The 26,505-nt window shown below is 34.8% G+C and overlaps 1 pseudogene across 1 annotated transcript; it reads right to left on the minus strand.

Annotated features, from left to right (window-relative positions):
* Positions 1-13: 13 nt before the first annotated feature.
* LOC138831883 (large ribosomal subunit protein uL4 pseudogene) lies at positions 14-26,505 on the minus strand (annotated as a pseudogene). The gene is made up of 2 exons (XR_011373459.1): positions 26,330-26,505; positions 14-1,374 (listed from the first exon to the last, which is right to left on the minus strand). The product of XR_011373459.1 is annotated as a large ribosomal subunit protein uL4 pseudogene (transcript).

The raw sequence follows: 26,505 nt of genomic DNA on the forward strand, positions 1-26,505 counted from the left end.
TCATGACCTTTATATAATTAAACAGTTTGTAATAGTTTATGCAGCAGGCTTCTTTTCTTCTGTGGTAGCTTTCTTTTCAGTCGTTGGTTTCTTTCAGCTGGTTTCTTGGTAGCAGCTGCCTTTTCCCCCAAAGGCTGCTTCTGTTAAAAAAACAGAACAGCAGCCCTCTTTCCTTTCTTACTCACCACGGGCTTCCTCTCTTCAGTCCTCTTTTCTGTAGCGGCCTTCTCATCTAAATTGGCTGCCAATGCTGCTGTTTCTTCACTCGGATTTTGTGATTTCTTGCCTGGCGAAGAATGGTGTTTCAGCGCATGGTCTTTGAGGATGGGTTCAGTTTCAACATGATTCTCAGGTTTTTCAGTGGGTTCTTCTTCAGGACTCTGCGATTCATCTTCTTGCGTGGTGCTCTAAGGGCTCTTTGGATCTCCGGGCTTTTCAAGATTCTGCTGAGGTCTGTATTCAACGTCTTGTGCATAGGAAGGTTATAGTTACTCTTGAGGGAGGCAGCTTTGTGCCAAGTGCCACACAATTCATCCAACTTCCAGAAAGCACTTTCAGTCCAAATGCAGAAACGTCCCACATGACCACCAGGAGCAAGTTTTAAGATGTTCAGTTTGCTGACATTAAGCAAAGTAATTCCAGGGATGTTTCTGAAGGCCTTTATGATTCCATTGTCTTCATTATAGATGATGCAGGGGCCCTTGCTCTGGATATGCCTGCGGTTTCTCATTTTGCCCTTGCCAGCTCTCATTTGCTGAGAGGCATAGACCTTCTTGATGTCATTCCAGGCTTTCAGTTTCTTAAGAAGCAAAACAGCCTCCTTGGTCTTCTTGTAACTCTCAACTTTATCTTCGACCACCAAAGGAAGTTCAGGTACTTCCTCAATTCGATGACCTTTAGACATGACCAATGCTGGTAAGGCTGAGGCGGCCAGGGCAGAACAGATGCCATATCGCTTCTGGGTTGTGTTCACTCTACGGTGCCAACGACGTCAGGTTTTGGTTAGTGCAAACATGCTACCTTCTCAACACATATTTCCAAAGGTACCCAGGCTAGAACGGTGGGTCCCACCACCTCGAACTCTGGGAATACAGCTCTGCCTGTATCCCAGGCACCCAGCACTGGTCTGATGACCTGCTAATTACTGACAGCATAAGGCTGCCTGTTGTTTTTACGCAAGTTGGTATGAACAAAGTTCACAAGATCTGGTCGAATAAGAGCCTTGAACACAGCGGGTAAAGTGACATTTTTGCCAGATGACTCCCCCTTTTCGGAGTACGCTGATATCGGGGGACGAGCACACCCATGGCGGGGAGAGGAGAAGGCCACGCTCCTCTCGAGCCGGCGGCTTCTACAGGAAAAGCCTTTGTATAACTATTTAAATAAAATAAAATAAAATAAAAGAGGCTTCCTAAAAACTGAAGTAATTAAGAATATAAACCTCTAGATTTTTTAAGGAAACTACCTTAAATTTGAACCCCATTTTTTAATTTCAGAAACAATGTATTTTCTGTAGAAAACAAACTATTTCAACAGAAATATTATTTCCAAGGGCATAGAATTAAATAAGCAGAATTTTCATGCATTCTTTTCTACATTTTTGTTTCTTTCTAGCATTAAGCATTTAATTTTATTCAGAACCACAAATACTATTCTAGCAGGATCTAAATGACCAAACTACTTCCAGGTTAAGGACTGAAGGAAACTTGAGAAGAAAGATGAGTACAAACTTCTGAGAATTTATTTTACTCCTTTTTTGTTACTTGTGTGGAGTGTTATGTATTTTCTTATCAACTTTTTAGTAAAACATAACTCATTTATTTTTTCTTTCATAGGTAGTTCCTGAACACATGTTACTTGCTGGCTATCATGCAATTTACTGGATGTACTAGGAAGCAAGATAAACTCATAGGATCCTATCTACATGGATTAGAACTTTGAGGGATAATTATCAAAGTACATGAACACTGTTAGTGATAAATGCTAGGCTAGGAAAGAACTATAATCTCAGAAAGGAAACTATGGGATGAGGATGTGAAGAACTTTGAGGTGTAGTAGTTCAGTAGCAAAGTAATTTGACTGTGTCTTTGGGGATGTGATAAGGACCCATAGTTGAGTTGGAGAAGCAAGCCAAGAAAATGAGCTGCATGAGCTTTAAAATGGGTAAGAATTTAATACATCTGAGTTGTGGAATAATTACCTGAACTAGGATAGTTGAAGAAAGCAAAATGCAACAAGGAATAAAATTGGAAATATGGGAGTATAATAGACCAATGGACACATTTAATTGTATTTTCTTAACACATCTAGAGGAATTGAAGAATTATATAACCTAATAATCTCTTACTAGAGAAAGATTAGATATGGGAGAATGCAAATGAAAATGTAGTACATGAAAGTAATGATTTTGATTTGTAGAAATAGAATATTTTAAAGACTAGACATGGAATGAATATGTCTACGGATGAGTCAATGTGAGATTTCAGAAAGATAGATGTTTCAAATAATTCACAGAAATACATCTAGGCAAGAAAAAAAAAGCAGGTTCTTTCTTACAAATATTTTCTTGATAGTGAGTAGAAATCATATAGACATGTTCAAATCAGCAATATTATACAAAATTCTTGCCTATGTGAGTAAATAAGCTATTAGTAATACTAAAATGTAGCCCATATTATGAACAAAAACCAATGACATTTCTATTGTTATTGTTTGCATTTTGATTTATAATCAGAAAGGTACTGTGAATACTTTGATCTTACTTACTGATTTTATATGTAATTTTATATCCTTATTAAGATCAAAAATTGTATTTGAACTCATTTTAAATAACTTTCATCTGACTTTCTTTTCATACCAATAACCTCATTCTAGCCATAAAATTTTATTATCAATCATTCCTAGGTTTTATTTTCACCATCTAAAAATACTATGAAAAGGCAAGAAAGACCTTTTAATTTCTATGCCAGTTTTTTACTTACATTTCCCTCCTGAGGTTAATAAAATTTGGAAATTTTGGCCTTATGATTATCTAAATCTGACAATTCTGTATCACATAGGTCTTCAAAAATGACAGCAGCATAGAATTAGAATAAAATTATAGTAATTGAACTGAATTCAACCTAAAATATTATCTTATTTTATTTTTAGAATTAGCATGCATTTGTAGAATGGGGGATTTCATTGTGAAAAAATGTAAGGGATATAATGTTTCAATCGTGTTAATTATAGCCATGAAACCATATTTTTATCTGACATGCTTTATATCCATATTTTTTCTATTTCTGCCTCAGAATTGTAATTGTCTCCGAAAATAAATGTATTTATTTTCCACTATATATGGCCCCTTATTTTGATAACAAACTAAAAAAGTAATTCTTTTTGTATTGCATTTTCACAATACTACTTATGCTCCAATTGTATTTATCAATATGAAATTAGCATCAAATTTCAGCATATGTGTTTGCAAATTTTTTTCAAGATGCTTTTGCCTTTCAACTAACATGAGTTTTTTGGAGTCAGAGTTCAAAACACCTTCAGATTTATATTTATTTCTATCAGATTGGTCAGTGCATTGTATACAATGACTATGGAGTTTTTTTTTAAAGTTTTTATTATATGAGTTTATTGTCATACAAGGATAGTCTAAAGCTCTAACAGTCTGACTCTGATTTAGTTTTATCATATCTCTGGGCTAAAACAATTTACAATCTACTGCTGACATTAAAAAAACAAACTTAAGACAAAAGGCAAAACATTATATTAATCATTCTTATGTAATAAAACATCTAACATAAATAATTTCCCATTTAAAACCGGGCGCCGGTGGCTCACACCTGTAATCCTACCTACTCAGAGGCTAAGATCTGAGGATTGTGGTTCAAAGCCAGCCTAGGCAGGAAAGTCCATGAGTCTCTTATCTCCAATAAAGCACTAGAAAACCGGAAGTGACACTGTGGCCCAAGCGGTAGAGCGCTCACCTTGAACTGAAGAGCACAGGGACCCCAGGCCCAGAGTTCAAGCCCCAGTACCAACAAAATAATAATAATAATAATAATAATAATAATAATAATAATAATAATAATAATAATAATTTCCCATTTATCATGGTCACCATTAATTTCAAGATTAAAATCCATATCCAGAAATTACATTTGCCAAAGGAAAATAATGCTTTCTCACACCTCCCCTAACTGCTCAGTTCCTCCATCCAAAGTGTATTTGGCATGTGAATACTCAGTGACAAATATTCTTTTTTTTCTATGCAGAAGAGTCTTTAGGTTAATTAACGTCTACATTGGCAAACCCACTTCCCAAATAGAATAAAGCCTATGGAAAGAACATTTGTCATGGGAGTGTAAGTAATGAGTGTTTTTCCTCATTCAAGACTGTGTTCTTCCCTTTACAAAGAGAAAACCCTAACCCTGGGCGGTACTACATTGATATTTCAGAGCTAGGATTTAAAAACATGGATCATCATTGCCATTCAAGGAGCTAAGAATTTGACAAAGCAAATTTATGGAAGCTGGCTGCAGAATGCCTTCAGTCTCCTCTGAGTTTATTGTCAACATAATGCTATGTTCTCACTCCACATTCTGGTGTGGTTCAATTCTTTCTGCAAAGACTTCAGGGCATAACTCTGAATTAAAAAAATGTGGCTGAAAGGGCTGCTTTCATTTGTTTCTTAAAAATTGTTTCTTTTATGATTCACATAGGTAGGAGACAACTGCGATAAACATTTCAAAATATTTGTAATTCCTAATATGAAATAATGTCAGAATTTTGATAGTTTTGAGTGAGTTGTGAATTTTATGTTTTTAAAAGTGACAGTTTGGCTCCACATGGTTCTTGAATTGCCAATTTACAGATTACTATTTCTCATCACACAAGGCATGGTCCAGGAATCAGTGATGATGCTTGAAATTAAAACGATCAGGAAAAGACAAGTAAAAATACTGAAAATAAATATACAGCATATGCTACAGCTGGCAAATTAATTTATATCTAGTCAATATAGCAATCACATTTGGACTGATTGTGTGTGTGTGTGTGTGTGTGTGTGAGTGTGTGTGTGTGTGTGTGTGTGTGTGTGTGTGTGTGTGTGTGTGTGTGTGTGTGTGTGTGTGTGTGTGTGTGTGTGTGTGTGGACTGGAGATTAAACTCAGAGCCTTGCGCTCTAGCCGGGTTTTGGTATCCTTTTGTTTATTGGTTGGCTGGTTTGTTTTTTCTCAAGGATGGTCCTCTATCACTTTAGTCATGCTTCTACTTCCGCTGTTTTGCTAGGTAATTTGAGATAAGAAACTTAAGGATTTGTCTATCTGGCCTAGCTTCAAACAATTCTCAGATCTCAACCCCTTGAGTAGCTATGATTTTAGTAGTGAGTCCTCTGCACTCAGCTTTTCAGAAGCTTGGAAATAAGTCAAAGTGTAAATATCTTGTTTAAAACTCAGGTAAAGATAAAGTTATTTTCCCACTAGAGGAAAGTTAGGAGATATGGAGACAGGGAAGTAATATCAAGGACAAGAATTTCTAGCACTGAATAAAATACAGTGTTCAATTTTTTAAAAACACATTTTTATATAAGTAGAAATTGCATAATAGCAAGTAATAGCAATAGATATATTATTAAAAGCATTAAAGATTTGTCTCATGTATCTTCTCTAGACAATTATCTCTGGTATACTACAGCTTAATAAAGGATTGTTTACATGATTTGTTACAAATTTGTGTTGTCCAACAAATCCTCAAAGAAACAACTTCCCAATAAATAAGTGGGCTAATGACTTAAAGAGAAACTTCTCTGAAGAAGAAAGAAGGATAGCCAACAGACACATGAAGAAATGCTCAACATCCCTAGCCATAAAAGAAATGCAAATCAAAACAACATTGAGATACCACCTCACCCCAGTTAGAATGGCTAAAATAAAGAACTCTAATAACAACAGATGCTGGAGGGGATGTGGACAGAAGGGAACCTTACTTCATTGTTGGTGGGAGTGTAAACTTGTTCAACCACTTTGGAAAGTAGTATGGAGGTTCCTCAAAAGACTCCACATAGAGGTCCCCTATGACCCAGCAATTCCACTTTTGGGCATTTACCCAAATGTTTACAAACAAGACCACACTAAAGCTACCAGCACAACTATGTTTATTACAGCATTATTTACCATAGCTAAGATACGGAACCAACCCAGATGCCCCTCAGTAGATGAATGGATCAAGAAAATGTGGTATATCTACACAATGGAATTCTATGCCTCCATCAGAAAGAATGACATTGCCCCATTTGTTAGGAAATGGAAAGACTTGGAAAAAATTATATTAAGTGAAGTAAGCCAAGCCAAAAGAAACATAGTTCCCATGGTTTCCCTTATTTGCAATATCTAGTATATGTATGAGTCAAGCAGAAAAGGTCAGATAAGGTGATGTTAGGAAAATGAACCCTAAGGTAAGTATTTTAAATGTTTTTTTCTTTCATGCATTTGTTTCTAATGCAATTATAAGATGATTTCTTTGTTGCTTTGTATGTCCCTCCCCCACCGTATAACCCCTGCTTTCACTGTATTTGATGTCGGTATAATTTGTGGAGGGGAAGGGGAAAAACAAGTCGTTTAAATAAGGATACAGGTGGACCTGTTGCAACAATGAGAAGTACAAGTTGTCATGTAGAAAACGAACTTTACAACTTGGGGGGGTAGGATTGGTTGGGGAGGGTGGAAGGCTTGGAAAGGATGGTAAGGGTAAACAAAGGAGGAGGCAACAATGCTTGGTAAGAAATGTACTCACTATCTTGCCCATGTAATTGTAACCCCTCTGTACAGTATTTTTTTAAATTTAATTTTATTTTATTTGTGAACATACTGTACAGAGGAGTTACAATTACGTGGGCAGGAAAATGCACACATTTCTTACCAAGCATTGCAGCCTCCTCTTTTGTTTACCCTTCACATCCCTTCCCAGCCTCCCCCCTCCCCCCCAATCCCAATCCTTCTCCTTCCCCCCCCCCCCCCGCACCTATGTTGTAAAGCTCGTTTTGGACGTGACAACTTGTACTTCTCATTGTTGCAACAGGTCCACCTGCATCCTTAAACAACTGGTTTTTCCCCCATCTCCTCCACAAGTTATACTGACATCAAATATAGTGAAAGCAGGGGTTATACTGTGGGGGAGGGACATACAAAGCAAAAAGAGATAATCTTATAAATGCGTTAGAAACAGTATTTTCACAATAAAAAAAGAAAAAAATCTTGTATTTAAAAAAATATAAAAAAATAAAAAATAAACAAATTTGTGTTGTCACAATTTTTAGTTTTCTGGTTTGAAGAATAATTGTCATTAATAAGTTTAACATTTATTTTTAAATGTTTGTGGGATAACAGCAAAACCCAGGTTTATTTCAGTGTTTGAATAAGCTAAATTTCACTGTGATGTTCCTCTTTCTTGATGTGCTGGTTGATTTTCAATAACGTAAATTTGAAATTTTGTCTATTAGGAAACACAAAGCACTGTTTAAACATTTTATTTTTGCCCACGTAGGTAGGCAATAGACTCCTAAGTCATATGAGTAAATACTTCAATAGCAGTGTGAGTCTCAAGAATGACTAGTGTTTTGGTTGGCTGGGGTTCTGTAGTTCTCATAAGTCTCTTACAATCCTCATTGGGATATCTGAGAGAACATAGTCACACCAGAAAAATGGTGAGAAGACATCTTAACTATTCAATGGAAGAAATGTATTCAAGTTGTATGATTCCTGGCATCTAACAAAATAACATAAGGTCACATCTGTAGACTTTTTTTCTATAGCAGATCTAAGGAAACTCCTCTGCTCTGAGATGACCATTGAGAAAGATGTAAAGAGTAGATAATCATACATCTGCCTAGAGTTAGCTGAAGAAACTTTGGCTTTCTCAGAAAAAAATCTTCTAATACATTTTAATACACATTTTATATAGACTCAACATAAATTGACATATATTTCATCTTCTTTAATCGATAGGAATGATGACTTTATACATGAACATATTAAAAAAAGGCATAAAAGTAAATACTGACATTTCATCTCATGCTCTTCATCTGAACTAAACAATGCATAGATTTGTATTCTAAATAGACTAGTTTATTTTAATAGAAGTCCATAGAAATAATTTTAATGCCTGTATTTGCATTCTTCCATCAATGTTTGCTACATGAAAATTCTATGTGTAAGACATACATTAGGACTATTTTTAGTTTTAGAATGTATTACAACTATTTTTAATTAGAACATATTAGTACAGGTGGCTGTGGAAAAAGCTCATAAAAAGAATTAAGAAATTGTTGAGAATTCCCATAGCCTTAGTTGCTGTACACTCTTCACAAATTCTGACACACTCCTCAAAGAAGAATGATAAGTGTTACTGAAATGTCATATTTTAGTCAATCTTTCATTGAACAAAGTTCAGAACTCTAATTGAGCAGTAAAATAACAATTGTTCTAATTTTTTAAGTACCAATAGACATAAATATTTGGACAGCACATAGATATTACATGTGGTTAAAATATATATAATGTAATATAAAAGCCAAGCTATTGATTGTTAATATGGTATTTCCTCAATTATTTCTATTCAAACAGGAGTTCTTTTTAAGCTGTTTTCCTCATATATATCTCTTAATTATCTGGAAAATCAAATGTCTTTGATAAATCCAAGAAGTAAATGCCATCTGGGTAGCAGAAACTTCTAATCAGGCAGGGAATTATCCCATATGCTAGCTATGTATATGCATGCCTGGACCGGTACTTGAACTTAGGAACTTTTCCTTTCCCTTAACTTTTTTCTATGCAAGAATAGCATTCCACCACTTAAACCACACTTAAACCACACTTCCAAACTTCTTGCTTATTAATGGTTAATTGAAGGTAAGAGACACTTGGATTTGCCTAGGCTGACTTAAAACCTAGATGCTCAGATATAGGTTACAAATGTAGCTTTTGGCACCCAGCAAGAACACATTTATTGCCTGCAAAAAGTTCATTAGGCACAACATAAGATACTAAAAAATGGTCTTTAGTACAAAATATTGATAGCTCCTACAATTGAAGAATAGACATTGCTCCCAAATTATGAAATCCCAACCTAGGTGACTATGGCTTCTCTATAAAAATACTCACCAAAAGTTCAAGCACCTGCCCAGGCATGCATATACATAGCTAGCATATGGGATAATTCCTTTCTTGATTGGAAGTTTCTGCTATCCAGACAGAATTTACTTCTTGGATTTATGAAAGACATTTAACTTTCCACAAAGGCTGGATATGTTGTCACTGATTACCTTAATGTGTACACAAAAGTGTCATTATTCTTCCATATTGTTTGTTACTCCAGATTTTCTTCCAAACAAAAAAACCATAAACTATCAAGAATCTTCACTAAAGACATATTAAAACATACCTTAACAGAATATTGATTATTAGATAAGACATTTCTATATCACTGCTGTATACTAAATTCATAATAATATATATGAATTTAATCTCATTATTTTTAGATTCTTATTTGAGGCTGATTGAGAAAGTGGAATGTCCATATATTAGTGTCAGTGTCTCCAAGACCAATCAATAGGATGTGTAGATTAACCCATGAGAGGGAATTTGTTACAGAATTGGCTCAACAACTGAGAAATCAACTACTAGTAGTCTCGTTCAAGAGTCTGAAATGGTGGCATCCAAGCTTATTCCAAATCACAAAGATTTAGAACCAGGAAAGCTCACTTAGAACCAATAATATTCCAGTGCAAAAATCCTGAGTACCCAACAAAGGGATAAACTTTATTTTGAATGTTTTCATGAAGTTGCATTTGGTTGAAATTTAAAGTTAGGTAAATTTGCCTTTATAAAGTGAATTTGAGAATATGAATTGGCCTAAAGTTGACTTCTGAGTTTTTGAATAAACTGCCTTCAGAATAAATTTACAAATCCCTAGAGTGACAGCTGACTGAGTTTGGACTCAATTTGTAATTTTTCTTGAATCTCCAGCCCACCAGAAACTTACATCAATTTTTGGAGTGACTAAGCTTCCACAATCATATGAGTAAATGCTTTAATATTATTCTGTTTTACACACACATGTTGGAGGCTATTAATAGAGTTCTTATAGTTTTTTTAATTTTTATTTTTAATGCTAAGATCATACTTGTCCTTTCATTCCTTGCCTCTAAGATTGTAAAGGATCAAATCATATATATTTTAGTACAGGATTCTTACATTAAAATGAAATTTAAAAAGCAACCTACATTTAATAAATGGTTAGGCTAAGAGTACTATTTTGAGAATGTTTTATTTTCTTTTTGAAGAAGTCCTCCTTTTACTAATCTAAGATATTTACACATTAATTATCTTAAAATTGTGGTTATAATATGCTCTGAATTAGATGTTGTTTTAGGAAATTCAGCTATCTTTGAATTATTTTGTTGTGATTTTAATAAAGGTCTATTGAATTCCTGAAATTAACAAATATTTGTCCTTCCCTCATAACTAATACATCATCTCAACCAAATATTAATCTAGTTTTGTAAATTACATAAAAAATCAAATGTTATTAGGTTACAGGAAGTTTAATCCAACACTAAGATATTTATTATAATATGCCCCAAAAGAAAATAAGTCTAACCAACAAAATTTTAAATTTGTGTTTCTTATTTGTGTTCACATTGTCTAATCTTTGTCTTTATATTTCCAAAGATATGTGATCTACAATGATTTCTGAACAAATATTTATAAAACAAGTGCCTTGTGCATGGTTTTGTGTATATTGTGGAGAAAATGAAAAGAATTAATTAATGTCATTAATGTCATTTAATACGACCAATAGTTTGGAGTATCAATCATCATTGGGTTAGAAAAACATGTTTTCATTATATGTCTTGGCAACTAGTGCTTTATCTAATAAATCTCCATTTCTACATTGTAAACCAGATATTATCTACATATAGTCTCAGAGGAAATGAACAATCCCAGTGCACTCACTAAACTCTGCCTGGCACCAACAAGTTATACAAAGCCAGTATTTTTAGCTATTAGCACATATGCTGTCCCTAACGCTGGTTGTTACTCACTGCATCTTATCATATCTGATTCCATGTTAGGGGCCATCTGACGTTGTCCATACTTTTATCGTTGGTATTTTTTTTATAGTAATCTTCCCTGAGGATTGCTGATTTGTTAACAGGCTGTCAAAATCAATATGAAAATAATAGCATCCACATTTCTATGAAGATTAGAAGTAAATGGAAAGCAATTTAGTCTAACTTCAGTGAGATAGAATTTTATTTGTGGTTCAAAGAAAAATCAATTTCCATCGTTATCTCTGTAGTGTCTGCAACAAGTATGTTATCAACTCTTAAAAATTCTCACCACAGCTTCCCAACATTTATATGCTCATCATTCTGCATGACTGAGCTTGGCAGAGATCACTTGGGCACCATCCCTTACAGAATTGTAATGCAAAAAAATAATGCAGTGGTGCTTTCTTCTATTGTACCATCCCAGAATAATCCTCTGTCTCTGTCTCTCCTTCATAAATAGCTTTAAAAACTAAACTAATTCTATTGATGCTTTCTGAATTCTCCTTGCATTTCCCATAACAGAATTGGTTCTAATTATGCAAACATTTCAAGGTATTGCTGCATATAATGTAAGCATGACCCATGTTTCTTGGTGTAGGAATCCTATTTAAGAATTCAGCACCATCTTTCCTTTCTCCACAGCTACATCACTGATCATGACTAGTTTATGGCCTGTTATGACAAGTTATTTTTCTTCCATGTTTGCATTTCTTGTATTTTTGTTTGGAATAATTAGTTTCTCTCTTTCAACCCGCTCCAGTCAGCATATCTGGACTATACATCTTTTGTTTGTTTGTTTTTCTTTCTTATTCTTTAAGGCCACTTTGAATGGTGATTCTTATCCTTTGTCCCTTCTTGCTCACTGTTACCTGAAAATGTATAGATGCAGCAAGTCTTCTATTGTTCTGATTTCATAACTACTCTGATAAATAATTCAAGAATTAACACCAGCCACCCATTTCCACTTAGACTGCCATCAACTCTGAGGTCCATTCAATTGACTTCAACAGAACCACCACTTTTCAATTGAAGCTGTGTTTTATTAATTCACTGTTCTCTTACTAAAAATAGTTCATAATTCATACATTATAAATAATATTACTACCATAGATCTGAGTATAATGCATCTTTTGAGAAAACTGTTTGCCTCTAATTTTAGAGTCTATCAAGATTCATGCTCAGAAGCAAGCCCCCAATTAGAATGTTGGTAACAAAAGGGAACTGTTATGAAGCGTGGGATTCCTATCATTGATTTATTTCATCTGAATGCTGTACCCCTCAGAAATCACAAGTTAAAATATAATTTATATATAAGGGTATTTGAACAGTGTTTGGGGGAGTTCATTAGTGTTTTCTTTTGTTTTTATCTTGAGATAGTTGTACAAAAGAGTTGTCATTCAACAAAGCAGTTTATGAATACAGTGCATCTTGACCAATGTCATGCCTATCATTATTCATGGGGTCACTCCCTGTAACTGTTTTTGACTCACTAGTAAGAGAAGTGGTTTGTGAGAACCCTTTTGATCTTTCTATGGTAAAATATTAAAAATAAATAAATAAATACCTACATGACCAGAATGTTAGTCTTCACCACGCATAGTATCTGGTAACTTTTTCCCTGGTGGAAAGGTAATAGAAAATGTGATATCAAAATTCAAAATTGAAGGAGTAGAATATTAGTTTTTATTCAGGTGACTTCCCCAAATATAAACGTTATTCATAAAAATAGTAATAATAACAGATTCTCACAGAAATAAATAAGCAAGGTGATAGGAAACGGAGGGAATTTCTGAATTGCTTTACCCTGGTAGGGTTGTAAGCAAAAGAGGAAAAGCAAGAGTGCAGAAGCAGTACAGGCACACAAGGAGCCGTTCTGTAGAAACAAGTTTCTGACTGGTGATATTCCTAGTGTGGAGCACGTAGACCCCAAAGAAAGGACCCTTGCTCCATGGAAGAGAAAGATCTTTGGAGATGATTTGCACTCCAAAGTCTCAAACAGAAAGATCAAAGAACATTGGAATTTTGTCTTCAAAAGATAAAGGTTTGAGGACAAAACTTCTATCTACCAGCTAAACAAATGGCAGCTCTGAAAATCAGCGTGAAATTAAGAAACTGGCCAGGGCTTGTACTCCGACAGGGACCGGAGATGTATCTGTGGGAAGTGAAAGCCATGAGTCATGCCTCAGAGCGAAACATTGAAAAGCTACAGGTCAACCACAGCCATGGTTAAATGAGTGAGGGGACTAGAAGAATGGACTGGGCCACTAGACTTCCCAGATTCAACTAAAATCCCCTCTTCCACCTCTTCTTGGTTCACTTCCAGAGGATTTGAGTGGCTCTGGAAAACAACCAATGCTTGGGAACTTGGCATATTGAGTCAAGCACATAGCCACAGCCTCTGGATTAAAGAGGCATCCAAATAGGTCTTTCACTGGTTGGAGTAGGTTGAGGACAGAGCATGCACATGAATTCAGTCAACCAGAAGAGAAGAGGAGAGGTGGAGCTCAGGATATAAGCAGACTTTCTAACTTATTTAGATATCCATGAGCAGGAAGGGGGTAGAGGGGAACAGCTGTTCTTTCCCACCAGCTGTCTACCCAAAGTAAACTGCAGTGTGTGTGTGTGTGTGTGTGTGTGTGTGTGTGTGTGTGTCTGTCTGTCTGTCTGTCTGTCTGTCTGTCTGTCTGTCTGTCTGTCTGTCTTCACAGCAAAGGAAAAGGGACTTATGTCTTTTTGTGGTTGTTTTGTCATTCTGTTTGTTTAACTATTCATCTTCATTATAATTTTTTTGTTGGTGGTGGTGGTGGTCATGGGGTTTATACTCTGGGCTTGTGCTTGGGCCTGAGTGCTGTTTCTGAGCTCTTCAGCTCAAGGCTACCTCTCTACCACTTGAGCCACAGTTCCACTTCAGGTTTTCTGCCCATGTTGGCTTTGAACCATAATCCTCAGATCTCAGCCTCCTGAGTAGCTATGATTACAGTTGTGAGCCACTGGCACCTGTTCTTCAATATAATTCTTAAATCATTGTTCCTGTCTTCCCTTTTCTAGTTTGCTTTTTCTCCCATTTCTATCACCTTTTACACTTTGATGATTAACTTGTTTAATTTTAAAAATGTTAAACATTTTGTTTATTGTATGGGGAAATCTAAATGCAACCTAATTATTAAACTTATGTGGAAGTAATTAATGTTTCCTTCATTTTATTTTTTACTACATTTAACTACCTGGTTTGCTCTTCAATTATTCCTGTTAATTGCTTTCTCAACTCTGAATGGTACAGTGATAAGGACTCCAAAGTAAAATGATGTGAGCATTAAAAAACAAACATATAGATGGAAAACATAGAATGAAGGATTGCAAATGTACCATTAGAGCTAAAAATTCTGTTCTTATTTATAGTGCCCAGACCAGATATGAAAAGAAAGACATCCTTCTTCAACCAATATTGCTGTTAAACTGGATATCCAAGCCTGGCACTGGTGGCTCACTCCTGTAACCCTAGCTACTCAAGAGGCTGAGTTCTGAGGATCACAGTTCAAAGCCAGCCCGGGCAGGAAAGTCTAGGAGACACTTAACTCCAATGAACAACTAGAAAACCAGAAGTGGTGCTGTGGCTTAAGTGGTAGAGTGCTAGCCTTGAGCTGAAGAGCTGAGGCACAGGGCCCAGGCCCAGAGTTCAAGCCCCATGACTGACCACAAAAACAAAAAAGGAATGAATATCCACCTTCAGTAGGCATAAAAATCAATTCAAAATGAATCAAAGTATTTAAGACCTGCAATTGAGACTATCAATGGAAGATATCATATTCTCTAAATAGTATTGCATCAATACATCAACAAATTAAGGATTATGTACATACAAGTATACATATGAACATCAAAATAAGTGAATTATGATTTAAGCCCATGATGTCTTAAAATCTTATTGCTAAATGTCTCTGCTATAGTTATGGATTCTGAATTCATGTAATAATGGTCTCGTCTTGGAGGTTTACCCAAGGTTAAACCATCTTTAGCATGTAAGGCCCCAGGTTCAACTCCAGCATTAAGGTCATGGTATTATTTTCTTAACGCTTAATGTATTCTTAATGAATACATTTTAAATGATTGATTTTTAGGGGGATTTGCAAGTTCCTACTGCTGTTTTCTTATAGAGATGCAATATCTCCATTAGTATTGTGACCAATTGTGTCCTTTTTCTGTGATACTGCACTCAAAGGTTTTATTTGTTTACCTAGTCTATTACAGATATTAGACATTTGTATACTTCATGGTCCAGTTAATTTAATTAGGTTTTCAGATGGCTGATCTACTTATTATGCTTTTGTATTGCATAGCTCTAGTGCTATTTTTGGACTTGTGCACAGGGGAACATTACCTATATGAATGAAGTTAAGAACATGTGATTTAATCATTGCAATTTTACGGACTATTGATTCTGTTTGTAAATGAGTCTGAAATTTTCCCTATTTCAGTATTTCTTTCTTTTTGTTCCAATTATGCACTTCGGCTGATCATGATGTACTGTTTCTAGAAACAGATGAGACTTGAATGAAGTTAAGGACCATCCACCTGATAAACCCATATTCCATCTGCTCAGTGTTGCTCAAGTGCAGAGGCCTATCATGAAAATAATATTGAAAAAAATGATGGCAGGGAAAAGAATAATATTAGTAGTAGCTTGTTCAGGTTGATGGAAAAGGTTAACTGAAAAGGTAATAACCTAATCATGACCAAATTGAGCTGCATTTGTTAAATGAGGCTGGCAGACAGTGAAGAACTTCAGCGACAGGGAGTGGAGAGTGCTCAGAATGAAAATACTTCCTAATAAGGACAAAGGTTAATTTGCTACCTTAAGGCATTGCAGGCATCTACAGTAAGAATCGTTTACAAGTGTTGCCTCTTTATATCTACAGTGATTATACTAAAACTTATTTTGCAAGAAAGTGTCTAAAAATTTCATCTTTCATTTGCATATTATTTTCCTGTTGTTTAGAATTCTGAATTAAAAACATACATAATATGGAAACACTCATATATATAAGAAAGTGAAATAAAGGAAAATCCCCTGCATATTATCTGCTAGACATGCTAAAGGGAAGATCAAAGTTCAACAAAGCCATACCTTTCAGTGTGGGAGTCCCCAAAGAACAGATTGAAGTCATGGGTCAGAAGAATGGCATGCTGGTTTCAAAAAGTCAGATGAATAACCCAGGCATTAAACAAATCTCCAATCCAGAAATGGAAAATACACTGAGCTTAGAAACACTTGGGCTTGCAACAGCTTCCATGAACAATAGGTTGAAACAATTTACTTAAAACAGCAAATAGCAATTAGATGATAATTAACCAGCTCCTCACAGGCTCACATCTTTGGAAACTGAAGCAAAAAATAAATAAACAAATATGCATTTTAAATATTGCAGTGCTATAACTCTGTCACATTCGTTAAAAATTACTGCATAAGATGGAAATAAGTGATATTTAGCTTATTGCTTGATTCTCAACTAAGGGCTTTTATTTTACTTTAAAAAGGTATATTTGCAACAATGAGATGTACAAGTCATTATGTCGAAAACGAACTTTACAACTTTGGTGGGGGGGAAGAGAGGGAGCGGGAGGATTGGGTGAGGGGGTGGGGGTAGGATGGGAAGGGATAGGAAGGGGAAACAAAGGAGGAGGCTACAATGCTTGATAAGAAATGTACTCATTATCTTGCACATGTAATTGTAACCCCTCTGTACAGTATTTTCACAATAAAAAAAAGAAAATTAAAAGGCAGTAACAGAAAAGGTGTATTTCTCTTCTTTTTAAGCATGTTTTCTGTTCATATTCAATTTGATTTTCCTCACAACCTGACGATTAAGAAAAACCTATCTCACCTTCATTTTAATTTTAGTGTATTTTTTCTTATTTGCTTATGTCCAAGGTCACAGCAAATTACAAAATATTACTGTTCACTTATTCCCATTTTGTATTTGCATAGCTTCATGCACCAAAAACATAATTAAATAATTAAGACCAAAATCAGAGTAAACATCAAAAATATCATCATTTGAATACAGTACTTTTTTTTAAACTACATTCAATAAAAGCCTGGGAGTTTCCTTTACTGAACATTCACTTTCAAAGAGTGAGGTAAGTATACACAGGGAAAATTGCCTGACCTTGATTTTGAACTCATAGATCCCAAAAGAACAATTGTATATTAAGTATTATATTAGCTTACTAGTACAAATAGTTAGTATGGCTTCTGAGGTTTCCACGTCACTCATTCCTTTGCTTCTGAAGGCTCTGGAAGCAATGACAATGCAAGTCTACATGTTATTATGCCAATGACAAGGATATGCCAATGGCAAGGATTTCTACCTGTGGCAAATAAAAGGGTGTAGTAGTCATTTGGAGATGCGAGAGCATATTATTTTAAAAGCTAGCTTTTTAGTTTCCATCTGCTGCTGAGAGGCCTCCATTCAGTATAAGTTGGTTAAAAGATTGGAACTTCTGTATACTTTCTGGGGAAGAAGCTAGAATCTTATTATCAAATATAAAACACTTGGCTCTAAAAAATTACCCACTGTTTAATACTACAGGTGATGTTCACATCATGGGAAAAGTATTCTCTTCAACCAGTAAATTAATTTGTAAAGCAGATAAATGTAAGATTTATAGAATTGAGATGATAATTTCTTATTATGGTGTCTAGTATTTCAAAATGAAACCTCTCTTTTCTTTCCTTTATATCAATTACGACTTGAGTCACATAATTGAGTTATAAATCTAATTATCCTTTATTATTTACATCCAATATGCATGTCTTAGAACACTGTCACTGGGATCCAAACATTTCTAATAGGTTTTCTACCCAAAAGGCATATTGTGAAGGCACAATAAACTGTTCTGTATGAAAGAAATTTTTCTTTTAAAGTTCAGTTATCTTATCAGGACATTGCTCAATGATCTGATCTTCCTTTATGAAATCTGTTCAGTTTTCTTAGTTGAAGGTATACCTAAGGGAATAATGATAACATAGCAGAGTTTGTCACAAGCTTATGTTTTTTCTCTTTTTATTTGTCAAGAGCATAAGTGCATACAGTTCGACCTGCATTTAACCAGCAACCATAGTTTTCTGAAACTATAACATTACTTCATATGCAAATACCTAGATATAGAATGTCTTAATCTCTTATGGAATGAATATTTTTGTAGAAAGTGCATATTGAGGAATCACTACTTCTTTCTCAATAGTGTTTAGTGTTATTAATACTACGTATTTTTGGCAGTAAGAGAGTTCGAACTGAATTCTTCTGCTATGTCAGGAAGCTCTCTACTATTTGAGCATATCTTCAGCTCTTTTTTTTTAAATTTTGAGGGTATTCAATTTTTAAACACAGAGCCACAAATATACACTAGACTTTCTGGCTTACAACGAGCTCCATCACTTAACTCACATCTCTAGCCTGCCTTTTTGCTGATGATTTTGGAGATCAAATCACAAGTGCCTTTCTGCCTGGTCTATCTTTGAGTTGTGATTCTCAGAAGCTAAACCTCCTGAATAACAGATGTGAACCACTAACACCTATCTAAAATAGATTTACTCTAAGCTTATTCAATCTGGCCTCAAACTTATGATTCTCTTGCTTCTACCTTGAGTGGCTAGGATTAGAGGCATGAAACAAAACCGAGATTATCAAACTCTGTTTCTGAAAGAAATTATTAAGATTGTGGTTCAAATTTCCTTTAAAAAGACCCAGAAACACAACAACAAATCAAACAAAGGTTGGACAAATGGGATTGCATAAAATTGCAGAGCTTCTGCATGGCAAAGGACATAACTAGCAAGGTCAATAGAAAGCCCACGGATTGGAGAAGATCTTCACTAGCCATACAACAGACTAAGGTCTCATATCTAAAATATTCCTGGAACTCAAAAAAATTAAATCCCCAACAACAAATCCTCAAAGAAACAACTGCCTAATAAATAAGTGAGCTAAAGATTGAAAGAGAAACTTCTCTGAAGAGGAAAGAAGGATGGCCAATAGACACATGAAGAAATGCTCAACCTCTCTAGCCATAAAAAAATGCAAATCAAAACAACATTGAGATACCACCTCACCCCAGTTAGAATGGCTATAATCAAAAACTCTAATAACAACAGATGCTGGAAGGGATGTGGCCAAGAAGGGAACCCTACTGCATTGTTGGTGGGAGTATAAACTTGTTCAACCACTTCAGAAAGCAGTATGGAGGTTCCTCAAAAAATTCTACATAGAGCTCCCCTATGACCCAGCAATCCCACTTTTGAGCATTTACCCAAATGATCACAAACACAACCATACGAAAGCAACCAGCACAATTATGTTTATTGCTGCATTATTTGCCATAGCTAAGATATGGAACCAAACCAGATGTCTTTCAGTAGATGAATGGATCAAGAAAATGTGGTATATATTTATATATACAATGGAATTCTATGCCTCCATCAGAAGGAATGATACCACCTCATTTGTTAGGAAATGGAAAGACTTGAAAAAAATTATTTTAAGTGAAGTAAGCCAGACCCAAAGAAACATAGGTCCCATGGTATCCCTTATTTTCAATAACTACTATATGTCTAGGACAAGCAGAAAAGGTCAAAAGCTATGTACATATGACCATATAAGATGATGTTAACTCCAAGTTAGGGACACAAGTGGTTTTATCTTTCTTGCTATTGTTTCTAATGTATTTATAACGTACTACGTGATTTTTTTGTTTCTTTGGTATGTTTTTCCCCATGCTATAACCCCTGTTTTTAGTGTAGTTGATTCAGGTGCCCTGCATCTTGTATATACATTTTTCTAATTTGGGGAGAGGAAAGGAAATAACAAAATTCTGAAATAAAGATACAGGTTGACCCATTGTAATAATGAGATGGACAAGACACTATGTTGAAAAGGAACTTTACAACTTTGGGGGCGTGATTTGGGGAGGTGGAGAGGTAAGGGATGGTAAGGGAAAAAACAAAGGAGGAGGTAACAATGCTTGATAGGAAATGTACTTACCACCTTACTCATGTAACTGTAACCCCTCTTTACAGTATTTTTACAATAAATATATATAAAAGATAGTGATTCAAAAATAATTTTTCAGTACCTGCTCTATACAAATCACTGAAATGTTAAAAATTCCATTCCATGTAAATGAATAATCACCTTTAACATCAAGAAAATAATTGGCTAGTGAAGGAGACAAGTATGTGTACCTCTTCATTTAGCACAGTATCCTGAGTTCTAAGGGGATAATGAGTATAGATTCACAAAGAGTAAGGCTTTCTCAATATGTCACAATACTTTTTGGTCTCTCCTGATGGCTTTTCCATGATTTTCTTGATTTAAAAATCTTCACTTCAGTAAATATGTTTTTTTTTTTCTGAGTACTAATCTCAATAGCTGAAGAATTGATTCCTTAGTCAATTATTAATTCTTTCATCCCAATAGAATAAATGTGATTTAAATAAGGAGCTAAATTGCTGCAGAAAATATTTTATAATGCTCCTATATGGCCTTCATATTTTTGGAACAGTTTATTTCACTCTCCAAGGTGAATAAAATGTTCCAAATCAGAAACTTATTGTGAGGCAGTCGCCGGTGGCTCACGCCTATAATTCTACTACTCAGGAGGCTGGGATATAACTTCTAAATAAAGTCTTATAGAAGGTTTAGTTAGAGATAGAAGCAAGAGTCAGATTAGACAGAGCACTGTATTCCAACGCAGAGTTTTTATGTGCTATGTAAAGTAGTAATTATTCATATTATATAGAAGCATTTGATATGCCTAAATCAGCAATGAAAGAAGCCCTTGAAATCAGAAAAGTCAGTATGTATTCTACCATAATGTTTCAAATTATAAGAAAGAGAAACAAACACAAAAATGTTATTAGGAATTTATTTTATTTTTTTAGTATCATATTACCTTGTATGTTCATAATACTGTATTCTTAGCTGGAAATTAGCTCATCTGCTGGATTAGGAAAGAGATGATTTATTGTTAAGTACATTTTTTTGAAGTCTCTAGGACATTTTGCAATGTTGGCAATGTTTACTGCTGAGCACTTTCCCACTGTTTCCCAACGGCAATCACTAAAGAACTAGAGGTGGAAAGTGGGGGAAACAGATGACCTAGATTGATACTCTATTTTTTGTCGGTTGACTGATGCATAAGAGTGGTAGTCTCAAGGATTTGAATAAAGAAATCCAATGCCAGACACTAGATTCTCACACCTGTAATCCTTGTTACTCATGACAATTGCAGGTCAAAGTAAGTCTGACAGGAAAGGCATTGAGACTCTTATCTCCAGCAAACCACCAGAAAACCAGAAGTGGAGCTTTTTTTTTTTTTTTTTTTTTTTTTTTTTGCCTTGAGCAAAAGCATTCATGGACAGCTCCCAGACCCTGAGATCCTGAGTTCAATCCCTACAACCAAAAAAATTTAAAAAAAACCATAAAGAAAATGAATATTTTAGAGTGTGTTTGGAGTTTGGTTGAACTATTCAAGTTTGGCCATGTTCCACCTTTGATTAAATGAACTAGGCAAGTTGGGATAGTGTTCATTTATACAATTATCATCTTTTTTTAATTTTATCAATTAAATGTCTAATGGAGTATAGACCTCCTTGGTCCATAGTTGAAACCACAAGTCAAGCTTATTTTCTTATGTGTCCAAAGAAATGAAATGAATGCCTATATATTGTCTATATCATGCAGTGTTACACTGGTAAATAATTATACCAATCCAATGAACACATTCTTAAGCTCACATTTATCTCTGCATATCTATATTGAAAAGAGCTTGAAATTTACTCTCAGTGCATTTTACATAAGCAGTAAGATCTTACTATTATAATGACTTCATGTCCCATTATATGTCTAAGTACTTAATTCATGATAAACTGAAATTATATGCACTTTGTCAAACATATTCTGCCTTTCCCAACACTCTGAAAAAATTGCCATGCAGTCTCTGTTTCTATGAGTTTGATAGTTTAGTGGGTGCTGATACTGGTAGCCTCATGCTCATTAGCTAGGTGAGTAGTGACCACATTTTCCCCAGCTGGTACTTGGGTGCTAAGAGAACTAGTTCTATGATTAAACCATCGTTTTCTTACACTTTTCCTAGAGACATGAAAGATGTTTTCTTAATAATTAACAGAGACATTCTAGAAAGTAAAATCCATGAAATAGTGTTGCCCGACTACTACAAAAAGTATTGCTCTCCTCATACTACTCTTCAGTCAGTCTCTATAAAAGGGACAAGTGATCATTTATGATTTCCTACTAATTGGAGGTCTCAATAGCTTCTGCCCAAGGTGAACAGATTCTAACCACAATTGATAGTCTTTTGTGGAAGGGGGAAGGGATTTGGGAGTTAGTGGAGGGGCTTGAACTCAGTACCTGGGTGCTGACCCTGAACTTTTCTTCTCAAGACTAGTGCTGTACCACATTGAGCCACAGCTCCACTTTGAGTTTTCTGGTGGTTTAGTGCAGATAAGAGTCTCACAAACTTTCTTGCTTAGCTTAGCTTTGAACAGCAATCTTCAGGTCTCAGCCTATTAAGTTAGCAGACAGGATTATGGGCTTGAACCACTAGCTCCCAGCTACATTTCATATTCTCCAGTCTTTCTCGATTTTGGAGTATTTCTTTACCTAGTAGCTTCAGATTGTTGAGGGCCCATGAAATGTCCTTGTCTCACTGTTACTGTTTTCCTTCTCTTTTCATTATACTTATAGAAGTGTTGTTTTCCAAGACAGAAAATTAATTTTGTGCTTTTGTTGTTTGTTGTTTTGTTCCTTCTATTTCTGAAACATTTTATTGGTTAAGAGATAAAACTAGATGGCATATATTTTTAATAACGTGAAAATACAACAAAAATCATTTTACCTATTTAAAACAATACATTTTTAACTGAATCTTTTGAAGATAATTAATTCTCACATTCCATTATTTAAAATGTTTTCTCTTCCTGGATTTACTTCATAATAAAGTATCTAGCTGCCTTTCTCCACACAATGAGAGAGCTTCATTTTTTTTTAAATAATAGTAGTATTAATCTCCAAAACTAAGCTTGCAAATGCTGTTTCAATCAACATTTCTTCTTCTGGAAATTCTATTTTACCTTTGTACTTTTAGTCTTGTAATGTCACCTTTTACATAGTATCAAGCTGAAGTGTGTAAACTAATACTTCAAAAATAAAAATAAAGCAAGACTCTACATTCTACAAAATTCTACACATTTTTCTCTTTCACATTTTGTTATTTGTATTATTTTCTTATTTGTGAGGAGTTATTAGTATTAATAAGTTAGGTACAAATTTCTTCTTGAATATCTGAAAATACAGCATACACACAGGAAACTTTATATTCAAACTGTTCATGAAATTCCTCACATTCGAAAGATTATTATCTTCAAGATGTGATATTTCACTTATGTGTATATATTTTATTGCCATGTTATTCTCAATGATACCGATCTGAAATCTGTTAAATGTTGCATATTTTGTAATAACTGGAAGAGAAAAGAGCAGTTGTTTTATGAAGTACCGGATGTCCTGATATTGTAGTTTTAAATATAATTCACAAAGCAATTAAATGTAACAGTGTCTCAACTATAAATGATATAACTCTGTATACATGAACTTCACAGTCTAGTTGGGAGAACAGGTGTATGTTATATATGGACATGGATGTATGGATACCTGGGGCTAAAACCCATGGACAGCTCTGACTATTCACTATCTGCAAATTAATAAGGGCTAGAAAGATGGTGATGCATTCTGAAGAAAACATGTTTTAGTAAGCTGGACGGCTTGTGTGACAATATTATTCCAAAGATATACTGAACTGCCCAATATGTAATGCTTCTCATGAAGACTTCAGTGTATTTTCAATCTCTAATAAAAACAGGAAATTCCTTATTGAAAATATCATTGAAACAGATTATTTTGTTTTTTCAACTTTCTGTATGGTTTTATACAATGTGTTAAGATATAAAACTGAGGTTAAACTGTCTTTCAATGATGTATATAACATTGATTCCTTTACATTCGTATTCATTATATGCCCAGGAAATAAAAGAAGTTTCACATATAGTTAGCTCAGTTCAAAGAGAAAGTTTTAACACTGTGGTTATTTCAGCATTTTCAATTCTGAAATGATGTATTGTATTATGTCTAGTAGGATTTGGTCTAGGAAGTTAGACAATTCCATATGTCTTAGGGGAAAAATAAAACATTATTTGAGTTTGTATGCTATAAAATTTAGCCAAAATTATATTGATAGTCCAACACAAATTTAATCATACTTATGGATCAAATAACAAAAACAATAAAGAAAAATCATGATACAATAATATTAGATGTTCAAGTTATTAATATCCTCATTTTTGTGTTTTGATTAAATTTCAGATAAATTAAGTTAAGCATATGTTTATAAAATAAAATAGTTCACCTAGTGACAGCAGAGAAGAATGATGTAAGCAAAGTTTTTATCAGTAAGATACTTGGCAAGCAGTACTGCATTTACAGACAAGAGTTTGTAGATTTATTTTCTGTCACTTCCATCTATTGGCAAATCATTTTAGTTATTTGATCCTCCTGTCCCTCATCCATAAAAGTGAAGCAACCGCCCACTTGAGAGATTTGCTGAGTGAATACAAACTGAAAAAATACAAACTACCAAGCTATCTCAAGGATCGACATGAAATGGGCTTGTAGATATAATTGAAAATGACTTTCCTTGTTCCCAATTAAATATGTCAAACTGCTTATAGCGTCATGATTGGCACCTATAATCATTGCCTCTCATTAAACTAGAATTGCTTAGCTTTACCTTTTCTAGCAAAAGTATGTACTATGATCAAACCCTTGACTTGGCCATTGCCAATAACCAAAGGTTATACATAATTTCGGCTTCATAGAAAGGGCATCTGATCAGAAAAGCTGAAGGCAATATCTATGCTATATTCTATATCTTTAATTAGTTGCTTCAACAATCTTTGGTTCATAATAAATACTTAATCCATTGGTTCTACCAGCACTTGATAACTCTGGATCTGCTTGATTTTTCTCCCAATTGCTGAGATTGTTCTATTTCCTCTAGCTGCAACTTCTTTGTATTCTTAATTCTCCAAACTGTCTTATTCCTAATCCACATACACATCCCAAGAAGCCAAAAGGGAGTTCAGCATGTACGTACTTTGGCTTACCAAGACCCAATTTATACTTTTTTCACAGCCGAGATCTACTGGCACATACATGAAATCTTGGCTTCTCAGAAGGCTAGGGTCTGAGGATCACAGCTCAAAGCTTGCCCAGGCAGGAAAGTACCTGAGAATTTCCTACTGTGGGCTACTAGTCAGATTTTATTAAGTAAAGGTTATAAACACAAAGGTAAATAATTTTGTCAATACTAATATTCACAACTATGAACTCTAACATTTTTTATTATAAAGATATTACTGTTACATGAATAAGGTAATGAGTACATTTCCTCTCAAGCATTATTACCCCCTCCTTTGATTTTCTCCAACCAGCCCTTCCTTCTCCACCTCCTCAAATCCTTCCTTCCTCCTTTCCTCCAGCCCTGAAGTTGTGAAGTTCATTTTTATCATTGTGTCTTGTACATCTCATTGTTACAATGGGTCAACCTGTACGCTTGTTTCGGCATTTTGTTATTTCCCTTTCGCTCGCCAAATTAGAAAAATGTATATAAGGTGCAGGGTACGGGAATCAAACATGGTGACAACAGGGGTTATACCATGGGGGAAGAACTTACAAAAGAAACAAAAGAAATCACATAGTAGTTTCTTTGTCTTGTGTTACAGCTAGCTCTTTTAGTGGTGGTTTATTTATCTGACTGGATTTTTGGCTTTCTCAAGTTAAGGTAAACTCTTATGTACAAAATCTTCGTGGAGTAGTTCATCTAAGACAAGGAGATCTGTGAATCAGTGAATTAGCTAAAGTATCAAACAGAATTTATGAACCAGGGTGTTCTTAATATATACTTTAGATGAAAAAGGAATTCTGATATTGGGGATGTTGAGTGTCTGGTGCTTCTCTGCAGAAGTTCTGTGGATGAGATTGTATGTGTGTGTGTTTGTGTGTGTGTGTGTGTGTGTGTGTGTGTGTGTGTTTATGTCTATGCATTTTTTTATATTTGATACTACTAGTATTTGAACTCAGGGCCTCACACCTGCTAGCCATAAGGTTTTGCTTCTTGAAGACAGGGTTTCTTTTCCAGTCCAGGCACGTACTGGACACATCTGGCTTGTGCCACGCTTCATGAATAGCTCCATAGCAGGTGCAAACACTACATTTCCATGAAGAATGGGTGTCATCAATATTTCTGTGAGAGTAGTACTGAACCAT

The sequence above is a fragment of the Dipodomys merriami genome, unplaced genomic scaffold, assembly GCF_024711535.1.
Source record: "Dipodomys merriami isolate MVZ:Mamm:240054 unplaced genomic scaffold, mDipMer1.0.p SCAF_2, whole genome shotgun sequence".
Classification (NCBI taxonomy): domain Eukaryota; kingdom Metazoa; phylum Chordata; class Mammalia; order Rodentia; family Heteromyidae; genus Dipodomys; species Dipodomys merriami.